The 13,885-nt window shown below is 38.6% G+C and overlaps 1 protein-coding gene across 10 annotated transcripts in view; it reads right to left on the bottom strand.

The window, feature by feature from the left end:
* KDM4C (lysine demethylase 4C) overlaps positions 1-13,885 on the bottom strand; it is a 412,099-nt gene that overhangs the window by 107,672 nt on the left and 290,542 nt on the right. The gene's annotated exons all lie outside the window — the stretch shown is intronic.

Here is a 13,885-nt window from a genome sequence, read left to right as displayed (position 1 = left end):
GGAAGTTTCATTTCAGAAAATTATTAGTAAAAAGAAGACTTCAAATTAAAACTAAAAGGGATTCCAAAATAAATTCATTTTCACGGGTTTCAGAAAAATCTGTGTAGTTCTTAATGCAAATTCCCTTTCATAGGTGGCCACACATCTTGGCAACAATATCCCAGTGTTAGATTATGTTTTGATTGGACTGTAGGACACATTTATCTTTCACTAGAACACTGGACTTCCTTCTGGTCTTGTGTTTGTTTTCAATTTATTTAAATCCCTTTATTCTAAGAGAGAATATACATGAGACTTCCAGAACTCACATTGTCTCACTTGATTATTATACTTCAAAAGGATAATGGGTTGATAGATACATTATCATCACTGGCCAAATGGACACCTAGAAGAAGACAGTTGTTCACTGTGCCCTGATAGTAATAACTGAACATCACATACCTTCAGTTCCTATTAACCTAAGAGCACTCTGTTAAATAACTACATACCTAGGAGCAGTAAGATTCTAACCCCCTAGCCTACCGCTCTTCTGAGCCACACCCAGATGGTCTACAAGGACCCCAAATTAAGAAAGTCCAATATGTACTTCCTCCCACTAAACCCTATGCCTATCCCAGTATTGAGGAGCCTTGCACATGGCAGGACCAATCACCTAGCTGTTTATGCCAGGACCTTGGCTTTATTCTGTCATGCTCCATAACGAGTCTGAGTATTCACCAAGCCTGACCACTTCTCTCCAACCTAGGTTCATGCTAAAATCACCTTTCACCTGATTATTGAAACTGACCTTGCTGCCACCATGGTGAGCCACCATATCCCACATACGTATCTTTTAAAATTTTTCTAGGAGCCCCATTTTAAAACTTTAAAGAAAAGGGTGAAAGTGATTTTAGTAATATATTTTGCTTTAATCTTATAAATCTAAAATATGTTGACAATATAAAAATAATCAGTGAGATATTTTACATCTTTTTTCATACTAAGTCTTTGAAATCTGCTGTGTATTTACACTTACAACGTATCACAATTTGGATGCTAAATGTTTAAGGGTGGTTACATGTGAAAGGTAGGCCTACCAAAACTATAGTTTTATTTAAAGTGCTTCAGTTTTTAAAAGTAGCTGCTTCAGATTTTACACATAGCAAATTTAAAGTTAAATACAATTTGAAATTCAGTTTCAGTAACACTGCCACATTCCAAGTGCAGGGTAGCTGTAAGCAACCAGCAGTCACCACACAGACAGCACAGCTCCAAAAGACCAGAGGCTTCCTAGAACCTCTCAAGACTCAGAGCTCCCTCTTCATGCTTCATGCTCCAGCTCTACTGAAATTTCAGTTCCTAGACCTTACAGTTCTCTCCACTGCCAGGCCACAGAGCATGCTGTTCATTCTTTTGAACCCTCCCTCCCAGCTAGCTCTCCAGGGCTCAGAGTAGCCATTATTAGGCACTGTTTCTTCCAGAAAGTTTTTCTACAGTCTTACACTGCCAACTCTCATGCCCAAATCTAGTAAGGTCCTTTACTACATTTTGCATTTTTACAATAATAAAACCTTCCACACTGCTGTACAACTGTCTGTTTAACTTTCAATCACTTCCATTACTCGGTAATATTGTTAACACCAGAAAGTAAGTAACTTTATCACCTAACTACATAGTAAGTCCTCAATAAATATTTATTGAATAAATGAATAAACAAATGAGAAACCACCAGGAATTCTGCTCCCTCCTTAAAAACATTAATCTGCTCTGATCCTGACAGACCAAACAAGAACTGACAGGAATTTATGCTGCAAGGAACTGTTGGTCATTAGCCATCGGCAATGAATTCACCGCTTTGTTCTTATAGGCAAGTGATGGTCACAGTCAAGCTAGTATCTTCCATAAATTGTTAGACATCAAAATGTTGAGACAGCAAAAATGTTCAGTTGCAAGCATTATTTCCAGTTAATTTAATTTGCTAAATCCACAACTGAAAGCAATTTAAGTTTTTTTGGTCTACTTTGGTCCCCAAAACTAGCTCTTACATACACTGGCAAAATCTCATGTTTATGATATATTATTTTACTAAAGATATATAGTGAATTCCATTTTTTGCTAAGGTTATTTCATTTCCATAATTATTTATATCCATAAACATAAACAGAAACATTATCTCTAGTTTTAAGAAATTAAAGTGTATTTATACAAAAATTTAATTAAGAGTTTCACAAAGTTTGTGCTTCTTAGGTCTAGTTTTCCATAATTTTCATATATTCTGTAATTACTCCTAAAACAAGGGAAAAATTAGTTTATATTTCTAAATAGTTTCAGAAGTCAATTCCTTCTCAAAGTGGAAAAAAAGAAGTCAATAGCATTGTTTCCCCATATCAAAAACATCAATGGTCACATCATGGAATTTCTGGGTTAAAAGGCAAAACTAAAGACACAAATCTAATTTCACCCCTTCCACAAACTCCCTAAAAACAGTAAAGAGAATAATTATGTAAGTGTAAGTTCAAATGATGAAAAAAGAAAGGGCTGGGCATGGTGGAACACGCCTATAATCCCAGCACTTTGGGAGGCCAAGGCAGGAAGATCACTTCAGCCCAGGAGTTTGAGAGCAGCCTAGACAACAAGACAAGACCCTATCTCGACAAAAAATAAAAAATTAGCTGGAAATGGTGGTGCAAACCTGTACTCCCAGCTACTTAGAAGGCTGAAGTGGCAGGATCACTTGAGCACAGGAGGTAAAGGCTGCAGTGAGCCATGACTGCACCACTGCACTCCAGCCTGGGCTACAGAGCAAGGCCCTGTCTCACAAACAAACAAAAAAAAAAGGAAAGAAAAGAAAAATGTGGAAGCTAGAAAGTAAAACAAGCGACAACTTCAGCAAAACTGGGAAAGCTGCATACTAAGAAGGCAAAATAAAAAAGCCAAAACCAGACCATTCATACTCCAGGACCTCCCAAAGATATTGGTGATACCAGGTATCTCTGGAGATGTTAAAATTAGGGTGAGGGGTAAAGTACAGAGAACTGGCTGAAACCTGCTGAGACGGGCGGATCACGAGGTCAGGAGATCGAGACCATCCTGGCTAACACGGTGAAACCCCGTCTCTACTAAAAATACAAAAAAACTAGCCGGGCGAGGTGGCGGGCGCCTGTAGGAATGGCGTAAACCCGGGAGGCGGAGCTTGCAGTGAGCTGAGATCTGGCCACTGCACTCCAGTCCGGGCTACAGAGCGAGACTCCGCCTCAAAAAAAAAAAAAAAAAGAGGTTAGGTTCCCAGATTCCTTCTTCAGTCTCTGAAACTAAGCAACTCCACTGCCACAAAATGGGGGGGGGGGGGGGCCGGGGGCGGGACTGAAGGTTATTCTTAGAGCCAGTAAAAGAGAGGGTCTCTGGAACACGAGGTATTGCTGAGGGTAGAGTCGATATAGGAAAAAAGGCAGACTTAGTGAACTTCTCCCTAAGGAGTACCGAGACCACCTGCTCTCCTGCCTCATTGGGCTCTAAGGTGCCCACAGCCAGGCTTTTACCTTTCAATCTGGAGACTGGAAGTCTTCTCTAGAGATACCTGACCAGTATCTCCCCAATATAACGCCCAGCCAGATCACAATCCTTCAGGTTATCTATCTGACTCAACCTAGAAGCACTGGGCTTCTACTCAATCCCATCATTAAAAATGGGCAAGCAACCAAGGATTACCAGACATCCAAGCACTGCCTCATGGAAGATAAACACAAAATCAGGTAGACAACAGACAGTCAAAGACTGTAACAGGATAGAAGATTCTGGGACAGGTTTCTCAAAAGACATGAAATTGATATGCATCCTGGTGTATCTGAATACTTTGAGAGGAGATGGTATTCTATTCAGATAGCATGGCTCAACTATGAACAAACTGTGTTTACAAAGCAATAATAACATAAATCCTCAACTACCTATCCAACCACTGTATATAAAATACATGGAATACTACCGGAGGGAGAAGGGCACATCTCTATAGTGCAACTGACCGAAGCAAACTGAGCTAAATCTTCCCCTCTCCAAAATGAGGGGTCATAGGTCATGCTTGAGACTAAAAAACAAAGTAAATATAGGCATAATATTTAGCTTTTTAGAGGCAAATGACAATAAAGAGATGGATGGGAGGATGGGATTGAGAGAGACAGACAGACAAAGATAGTTGAATGTGGTTTCCTTTGAGGAAAGGGAAGTAAGGAGAGTAGGAGAAGAGGAACAGCTGTCTTTCACATTATAAGCTGTAGAAGGACTTGACAACTTAAACTATCTCTAAACAACCTAAAACAAATATACATGCCCACACAACTGCTATATCAAAAGTCTACTCCTTTAAGAAATAAAATCCTGGCCAGGTGCAGTAGTTCACACCCGTAAACCCATCACTTTGGGAAGCCGAAGTGGGCAGATCACGAGGTCAGGAGACTATCCTGGCCAACATGGTGAAACCCTGTCTCTACTAAAAACACAAAAATTAGTCGGGTGTGGTGGTGGGCACCTGTAGTCCCAGCTACTCAGGAGGCTGAGGCAGGAGAATCACTTGAACCCGGGAGGCGGAGGTTGCAGTGAGCCGAGATCACAGCACCGCACTCCAGTCTGGCAACAAAGCAAGACTATGCCTCAAAAAAAAAAAAAAAATCCTGCTAAAATGTCATCCCTGATATAGAATTAGTATTTACTCACCAGCTACTATCCTAGGAGCTACTGGGTCAAGAGAGAGGGAGAAAAACAGTTAACAGTTTCAAATTAAATTCATAGGAAGCAGTTAGAAATCAGTAAACCCAAATATGTAACAAGGTATACAGACAGTATACAATTGCTGTCCCTCTCCTCTGTTCTCCACGTTCTTACCAGTAAGAAGGAAAAAAAACATGACAACAACATTAAGGAACAAGAGAAAGCAAAGGCCATGTGCCTAAAATGGTGGAAGACAGAACGATTCCCTTCCACCTGAAAAGTTGCAAGATATCATAAATAATAAACAAAATCGTTGCAAGGAATGTGAGAACACTGGAGTGAAGAAGAAAGGACACTGTATTATGAGGGGATTCCCTCTCTATTCCAGTGGTTTTCAAGCTTGTTGGTATCAGGACTCCTTTATATTCTTAGATGTTATTAAGGACCACAAATAACTTTTGATTTATGTGGGCTTTATCGAACAATACTTTTCACATTAGAAATTAAAACTGAAAAATATTTTAAATATTCATGAGTTCATTTAAAAATAACAAACTCATTACGTAATAAAGTATTTTTATGAAAATAACTGTATTTTCTAAAACAAAAAAAAACAGCTTGAAGAGTGGCATTGTTTCAAATTTTTGCCAATCTCGGCCTAGTTTAATAGAAAAGAGTTTGATTCTCATATCTGGTTCAGCATTTGATCTGTTATAATATGTTGTTTGGTTTAAGTACATGAAGACTATGCAGTTTCACACACATAAATACTTGGAAAAGGAGATGTATTTTAATAACCTTTCCAGACAATCATGGACATTCTTCATGATACTTCAACAAAACTTAAATGGTAGTTCCTAAAGGTAATTAACTTTTCATAGTATGTACTATGGTAGCTTAAAATCCACTAGTCTATCAGGCATTTGAATAGACAGTTTACCCAGGCATAATTTGGTAACATCATGCATTGGTCATTTAGAAAATACTCTCAACGGCTGGGCACGGTGGCTTAGTCCTGTAATCCCAGCTACTCAGGAGGTCAAGGCGGGAAGACTGCTTGAGCCCAGAAGAGCTCGAGACCAGCCTGGGCAACACAGTGAGACCTCATCTCTACCAAAAAAAAAGTTTTAAATGAGGTAATCCCAGGAGATAGAGGCTGCAATGAGCCATGATGGCACCATTGCACTCCCACCTGAGTGACAGAGCAAGACCCTGCTCCAAAAACAAACAAAAAATAGAAAATACTCTCACTGAGTTACACCAATCTTCCAAACGTTGGCATATTTCATTACAAAATATCAAAGTCTATATTAATTAATATCACCACTGATCTCATTTAAAAGGCCGATAAGTACTGGGAAATTATCACATTGATGGATACAAGTTTTCTAAAATTCCAATTTTCACGTAGAAAGCTCAAATTGTCACAGGCAACAAATCTCATCATTCACTTTTTAGAAGATGTCTGCCAAATACACAAATCAAAGTAATTATTGTTTAGCATTCATTATAGCAAAAAAAAAAAAAAAAAAAGTTGCATGAAAAAGCTGGTAGTACAGCATGCAACTCAAACTATCACTAAAATGTTTTACCTCAAGGCCATGATGTATTATAGCAGGTAGTGGAAGTGCTTTCTAAGTATATTTCCTATCATATCACACAGAATGTAAACAAGGCATATGTTCAAGAATCAAGACTTAATATAATTAACCATTTTAAATTTCAAGGACCTTCTTAAGTGAAACTGGCTTTTTTTTCTTTTTTTTTTTTTAATGCCAGGTGCATGGCATTGGAGAATACAATGGTTACTAGTGCAATTTGATGTCTTGGTTTGATGTATGGTAAGTGCCAGCCATTTTCAACAGTGAGCTGCGGCAAGCTTGTACAAGCTCCTGAGAGTGACTGCTAGATCTTCGAGAATTTTAAGAGCTGGCTCACATCATGTTGGTAGTTTGAAACTGGACATAGTGAGAGTATTTCAACCAATGAAATCTGCGAACACTACAAATGAGGGGCATTTTTCTCCTTTTCTAGGAGAGCTGTTTCTTATTTACTGCCACATCAGTAGCTTTACCAGCCATTGCACTTGCATCATTAGTCTAAAATTAAATGCCTTAGGATGTCTGAAAAGGGCTTTGAAACAGAGTCTGCTAATCACACTTTGAGAACCACAGTTCTGTTCCAAACAGTGATTTGTCCCCGAAAGGCAAAATGGCTCAGCCAAGATACCATAGCAGAGACTGAACTCTTCTGACTGCTGGCCACTGTGCTTTCAAAGAATCCCAATTCCTTCTGAGAGGCTGTCCAATTCATTTCCTCTACAAGAAGGGAGAAAAAGCCAGAAATGGATGAGAGGGTATCCCGGTAAATAACAGTACTCATGGGTCACAGTCATTCCCTGGGCCCCAAACTGCTTAAGACTCCCAGCTGCACCATGCGAGGAAATGGAATTTTTAGCAAAACTGTCCTGAACAAGATTGCTTTTCAACGTGCAATCTCCGTGCTCAACATGAAGCAAGAGCTGTATTTCTAAACTTCTGTTTTAGAGAATATCAACCTATTCATCGTATGGTTTTCAGCAATAACTGCAGGGGAAGTTGGTGAAATCTCAGATTTTTGCAGAAGAGCCCTTCTATGCCCTGCTCCCTTAGAGATGACAGAACACTCCAGTTTAATGGGACTCCGTTCAAAGAAAATTCCTGTAGTTTACAAACTGCCCAGAGGCTGTTTAAAATACCGCTATGTTCTTAACAGTGTTAGAAAAATAAAGGGGGAAAAAATCACTTAAGAGAATAATAGCTAATACTGCTAACGTTCTTTGAGTGCAAACTATATGTCAGACTGTTAACGTTTTCATTTCATCCTCACAACCACCATAGTTTATAGATGAGCTTCAGAGGGTTAATCTGCATAGCCAAGGTTGCCCAAGTGGAGGATACAGGGCTCAGGCAGTCTTAACCCAGAGCCTGCACTCTCCATCTCAACCGAAGGGAGGCTTCTTATAATTACGTGATCTAAAGCGTGATACAGATGAATGCAGAGAAACTTTGATATTGAGATCAATAAATCCAGTCCATGGCTGGCTAAAACAGTCCTAGTATCTGTGTCTAACCAGGAGCTCATGTGAAAGACCTCACTCAATTGTGGGACCACACCTAAAACATACCACAGTGAAATTTTAACTCCAAGTGTGAAAATGTTCTCACTCTACACAAAAAGCTTTTTTTGTGGATTTTTAAAACACACCCTTCTGAGGAAATGAATAACCTAATTTACATTAAAATATGAAACAAAGAAAAGTAACTAAGTCCTGGCCCCTTCTTCTCAGAAAAACAAAGAATAATGAATTCATTGTCATACAACAATGACCGTACCTTTCCAAAACTATAATCTCTCTGCTTTCAATCACTGTTGACCAAGCAAAACCCTACAGATTGTTTAGAGCTGTCTAACAGCTGCCTCAGTTTGGCATGTGTTTGTTGGTATTGACCCAGGCAGTACTAGAGTGAAAGGAGTGACCCTGTCTCTGAAACTCCAACCTGGCTCACTCACTCAATTAAAAGATCCATCAGTAATCACTACTCACACAGACAAGATCAGAAAAAACTGGACCATTCAGCAATGCAAGTAAGAAAATAAGATTATTTTTTCACAATACTCTTTAATCATGAATTATCTGAAGTTCTACTTATCTAATAATGTTTTTAACATTAGTCCTCAGGAAAAAAATGACTTCAAAACTGAGAATTTAAAGGCTCCAATCAATTTCCTTTTGCCTCACAGTTTTTCTCTCAACAGATAAAGAAAAATCCATAGTAACAAGATAACATTTCATGCATTTACACATTTCCTCCTATAGACATCTACAGCCTTCAGAAAGTATATTATTTGTAGTCATGCCCATCTGACATTTTCCATTTTACTCAAAAGATTTTATGGTTTGGTATTACAGCAATATACAAATTTGACAGCTTGCAATAGGATCTAGTCCCTGTAGCAAATCATTCTGACAGTTAAGTACTATACAGCTACTAATGTACTATTTTTTTTGCACTGCACTTCTTTAAAAACCTTACAAAGTTGGAGACATGTGTATGTTGAAATTCTGAAGAACATTATCTTAATGATGTTGTATAATTTTATACTGGCTGTGTTAAATAATAGGACACCATATACCATACCACAACCATCTCATCTGTAGTATAGTATCTCTTACTCCTCCTTTAGAAAAGTTCACTATTTAAAGCACATTTTGTGCACATTAACATTACTGATCACTGTTTAAGCAGTAAGTTTTCTCATTATTGTCAATGTTTATTATTTTCTTAGAACTTCTCTGTCTTTAAAAATACCTGAGCCTGTGAATAAATTGGTACATGAGTTAATGTGGAACATAATGACTTTTTCTGATTGCCTTTACAACACCACTTCTTTTCTTTTAGCATGATGAAAGATAATCAATGTCTTCACATTTCCTAAAATGCATTAACAGAGGCCCTGTCAAATACAACCTTGATTCCTTCAGAAAGAAAGCCAAGTTGCTCACGAACATTGCTGTAACATTAACTAAATAGAACTCTGAGTGATCTTATAGCACAAGAGGCAGAGCCTATCTTTATCTCTCAATAATTCTATTTTTAGTATTCAGTACATCTGATAACATGAGTCAAGTTAGCAAGAGAACATGCGCCTTCGTCTAAGAAACAGGAAGCGTGATTGTATTTTTCCCCCTTGATTCAACTCTTGAGATGGAATACCACAGTGAAACTACTCTATTTTCAGAATTGATGTACCTTTCAAAACTATGATCTTTGGCTTTCAGGTTCACTATTATTTGCCTTCAGGTACAAATTTTAAAGTGTACAGAGGCTTCTAAGCAGAATAGTATGGTCTCAGCCAGCTACTGAAAGGCTTGTAGCTCAGTCATCATTGCAGTGTAAATTCCTTTTCAAAATAATGTTCTTCATTCAGAGAACACTTGTGCCTGTGCTTCGTGCACTTGTCAAATACAAATCAGAGGTCATCAAGTGCCCAGGGGCAAATTCTGCTATTCCAAAATTCATTTCTCCCTCTATTTGCTTGTAGAAATAGGATTTCAAATGTAAAAATCCTAGAAAGGAATAAAGATACAGAAACCAAAAGCACCATGCTACACCACTGTGAGGACAGATGCATTTGTGACCAATGAACGATGCCAAGTTTTTTGTTTTTGTTTGTTTGTTTGTTTGTTTTTTGAGATGGACTCTCGCTCTGTCGCCAGGATGGAGTGCAGCGGCACGATACCGGTTCATTGCAACCTCCGCCACCCAGGTTCAAGCAATTCTCCTGCCTCAGGCTCCCGAGTAGCTGGGACTACAAGCAAGCACCACGCACACCCGGCTAATTTTTGTATTTTTAGTAGAGATGGGGTTTCACCATGTCGGCCAGGCTGGTCTCAATGCCAAGTTTTTTATGCAATGACAGCAATCAAAACAGACATCCACTGCATTGAAATATGTGATTTAATATTTAAATATTCATACAACAGCCTATTTGAAAACTTTATCTCCAAATAGAGTACTTAAAACTAATGGTTGCATTTAGGGCCTGCTACAACTTCCTAAGAAGCAACTTCGAATGCATCACGAGCAGCACTTTCGATGCCCTATTGCCATCCCTTGGGCTAAAGCACCCCAGTGTACAACAATCTCTCACTCGTGCTCTCTCTCTGTCTCTGCAGGTGTGGCCAGAGCCCTGGTGAGGCACTAGAGAAGGGAAGTGGTAGTTTAAGAGCAACGTAAAAAACTGGTGCAGCAGCACCACCTGGTGGGTACTGAAGAGATGCAGCCCCTGCTGTTGCTTCAGGGATGAACCACTTGTCCACTCGGTTTTCAATCCCCAGCTGACCAAAAGTTCCAAGATCAGAATTTTCAACCAACAAGACGAGTACTGCATGCATGTTTCATAGGCTCTCTGGAGTACTGCTGGGCTCTACAATTTAATCATATGTCCCCTGTGATGCAGATAAGTTAAGTAATGCCTTGCTTTAGAGCAGTATGCAGAGATGTGTGTGAATTTTCTACCGTTACATTTAAAGGAGAAACCGTGGAAAGGCACAGGCCATTTTTTATTGTCTGATCACACTCCTCTAGCCACAGTCATTTTAAGCCTCAAGCACAAATAATGAATAATGATTGATTGCCTTTTATTCATTTCATAAATATTTACTCAGTGACTACTATGTGCATATACACATATATCACAGAATTTTAATCTTAGGTGAAACTCTACTAGTATTCTATTTGGTTGTTCAACTTCTATAAGAACAGGTAATGTTAAATTGCTAAATCAGATTATATGATTAATAAGTATATAGTCGCTAATATGCACATGTTACCAGGCTTTATTGCTTTGCTGACGAAAAAGAAATTTGGATTTGAAAAAAGAAAAAAATTCCAGGATTGTTTTTAAAAACATTTAATAATTTCTGTTCTGTCAGTCTTGAATTCAGTTCTTCCAACCAAGATATTCCGTAAAAATGGCAAACATTGAAAATGTTCTCTTTCTGTCTATATCTTCGCTGTAGACCCATGGGTTCTTAAGTGAGGGTGATTTTGCCTCCCGGGGGATGGGTGGCAATGCCTGTTTGGTGAAGGATGCTGGAATCCTATGATGCACACGACAGTCCTCCACAACAAAGAACTATCTGCTGTAAAATGTCAATAGTGCCAAGGCTGAGAGAACAAAAACTGCGTCTTATTCAAAAATGTTCACTACATGGCAAGGTAAGTGATAATTGTTTGGTGAAATAAATTGATTATGATATCTAAACAATTCTTATTATTTTCCAGTTGTATGAACAGGAAGGCAGAGTGGACAGTCGAGTTCAGAAAAGGAATGCCCACCGCTCCAGAAAAAATACTGAAACTGACACTAGCAGACACATATATATTTATGAAATAGGCAGAATAAAATAGCTTACTTTGGCCTGGAGGAAATACCACACAAAACTACTCTGCTTTCCTGCCGGCCATGAACTTGTTAGATTACCATTTAAACTTCAGAAGAATGCCTATATCAGGAAAGTGTACCCTTAACAACATAGAGGCAAAGCATCCTATTCCCTGGAAAGGTGTGTTTCATTCCCCACATAAGTAAACTGTATTATTCAAAGCCAGCCTCTCTGAGTCTGATCACCATGGAACATCAGTGAAGACTGGGGCACAGGCGATGGACTGCAGTGGACTCACAAGGATGATGATTCCTTCCTGAGGAGTCTACGTGAAAAAGAATCCAGACTTCTGGTCATTGCCCCTGTCATACAAACTGAGTAATTCTTCCCCCCAACTGAAGTTGCTCCTCATATTATTATTCCACTAAAGATAACTACTAGAAGCATTTTGATGAGGATCATTCTAAGAAACTTTCAATTATATGAAAAATAATCTGGTCTATAGACTGCTATTTTCAACCAAAAATATTTCACAGATCTCAGTTTATATTTGTAACTATAGCTCTACGCTATCATTTGAATAGACTTTAGGTGACACGACATTCAGTTAAGACATGCTCTTTTAAAGGTACCGATCACTTAAGGAAGGAAACGCTTCATGAGAAACCTGTGTTATGCGCGATCAAGATGAAGCACAGCATTGTGAGGAAAGCGACAAGCTTCACCGTTCTAGACATAACAGCCTGACTGTGCATGAAATAATCCTCCCGCCCTTCCCTGCTGTTCTCTCAAAAATGCTTTGGGACTGATGCAGGTAACGTTAAATCTTTAAGGAAGCATTTATGGACTAGAGAAGCCAAGACACAGGCCTGTGGAGGCAGACTCAAGAGCAGTGACTACTCCCTCTGAGGGTACTGGACTGGTAACAATACAGACACATAGGTGATTTTAAAAGGCGGTGGTAGAATTTTGACAAATACATATTACTTTTATAATCAGGAAAAAAAATGGAAATGTTAACATTTGTTAATATTTGTTACACTAAACATTAAATTATTTAACATGTGGTAGTTCAACCTTTTTTTTGGATATCATGTCTTACAGTCCTAATTCTTACAAACCTTTTGTTTGTTTTTTGGTGTCCTTTTTTTGGGGGGGGAGGGTAATCTGGGTATAAGATTTCAAGCTTTCCTATGGAAGTCCAGGAGCAGAAGAATTACACTGTCTTCCTACTTCTTCTGACAGTCACTGTGACCTCTAGAGGACCATTTAAATGCCCCACTCATTTCCATCTTAGAATACAAAACTTCCAACTACCACATGCTGAGCATCCTAGGCCCGACACTCACATCAGCCCACAGCAATCACCAGTTCCGTGAAAGGCCCACATATTTCCTAGTGAAGTGAAATTCTTGATGGAGGTATGATGGCAAATAACAGTGTTCACTTTCAATTCTCAGAAAACAAAATACAGGAGACTAGATTGTGAATTCCTGCATGAGAGACCCAGAGATGGCACACCCAGCTCCCCACTGGGGAAAAGAGCAGTGGGAAAACGAGCAACAGTCAAGAAGAAAGAGTCATAGTGATGGTGCCTGAAATGCTGTACAGTGGAAAGACCTTCAGTGGAAAACAACAAGGACTTAGGCAATTCTAGAGTTTTAGGTCCACCTGTAAGACATGCTCCAATACATTAAGGTCATGCAGTTGTACTTTGGGGAATGTTCTAATTAGGTATACGCAATATAAGGGTCTAAACTAAAGATCTATTGGCTCATAATTGAATGAAACTACAAAGTTACTTCAATGTTAAAGACAATAAAGGCCTATATTTTCAATGAAAAATACTCTTAACAGAAACCAACGGGAAGACTTTTACAGTTTCTGAACAAGCCAGAGAGTTTGGCCTATTAAGTGACTTGTACCTATTCAAGAGTGAGAAAATATTTTCGTAAAAATAAAAGCCTCTTTATTTCTCTGTGTGTCTCTTCTTGGAGAAGAGATAATGAAATTAGGTTAGATACATTTTGCTAGGTTAAGATCAACTAAAGGGAGTCAAGTGAGAAAAGTGAGAAAAATCTAAACAATTTAAATAGTTAGATGGCTCAGCTCCAATACTGACAAATCTTACCAGATAACCTATAGTTTGAAAGTTCACATTAATTCAGGAAATGTATTACTATCTTTTTCCTCATTTCAGACAGAATTTGAGGAAGGTTATATGCAGACTTACAATGTAACAGGAAAAGAATGTGTAGGAATTAATAAATTTAG

This window comes from Trachypithecus francoisi, unplaced genomic scaffold (genome assembly GCF_009764315.1).
Source record: "Trachypithecus francoisi isolate TF-2019V2 unplaced genomic scaffold, Tfra_2.0 Lachesis_group16, whole genome shotgun sequence".
In the NCBI taxonomy this organism is placed as follows: Eukaryota; Metazoa; Chordata; class Mammalia; order Primates; family Cercopithecidae; genus Trachypithecus; species Trachypithecus francoisi.
Note: the sequence above shows the minus strand (reverse complement) of the source record. Positions and strands in the feature narration are given on the sequence as shown.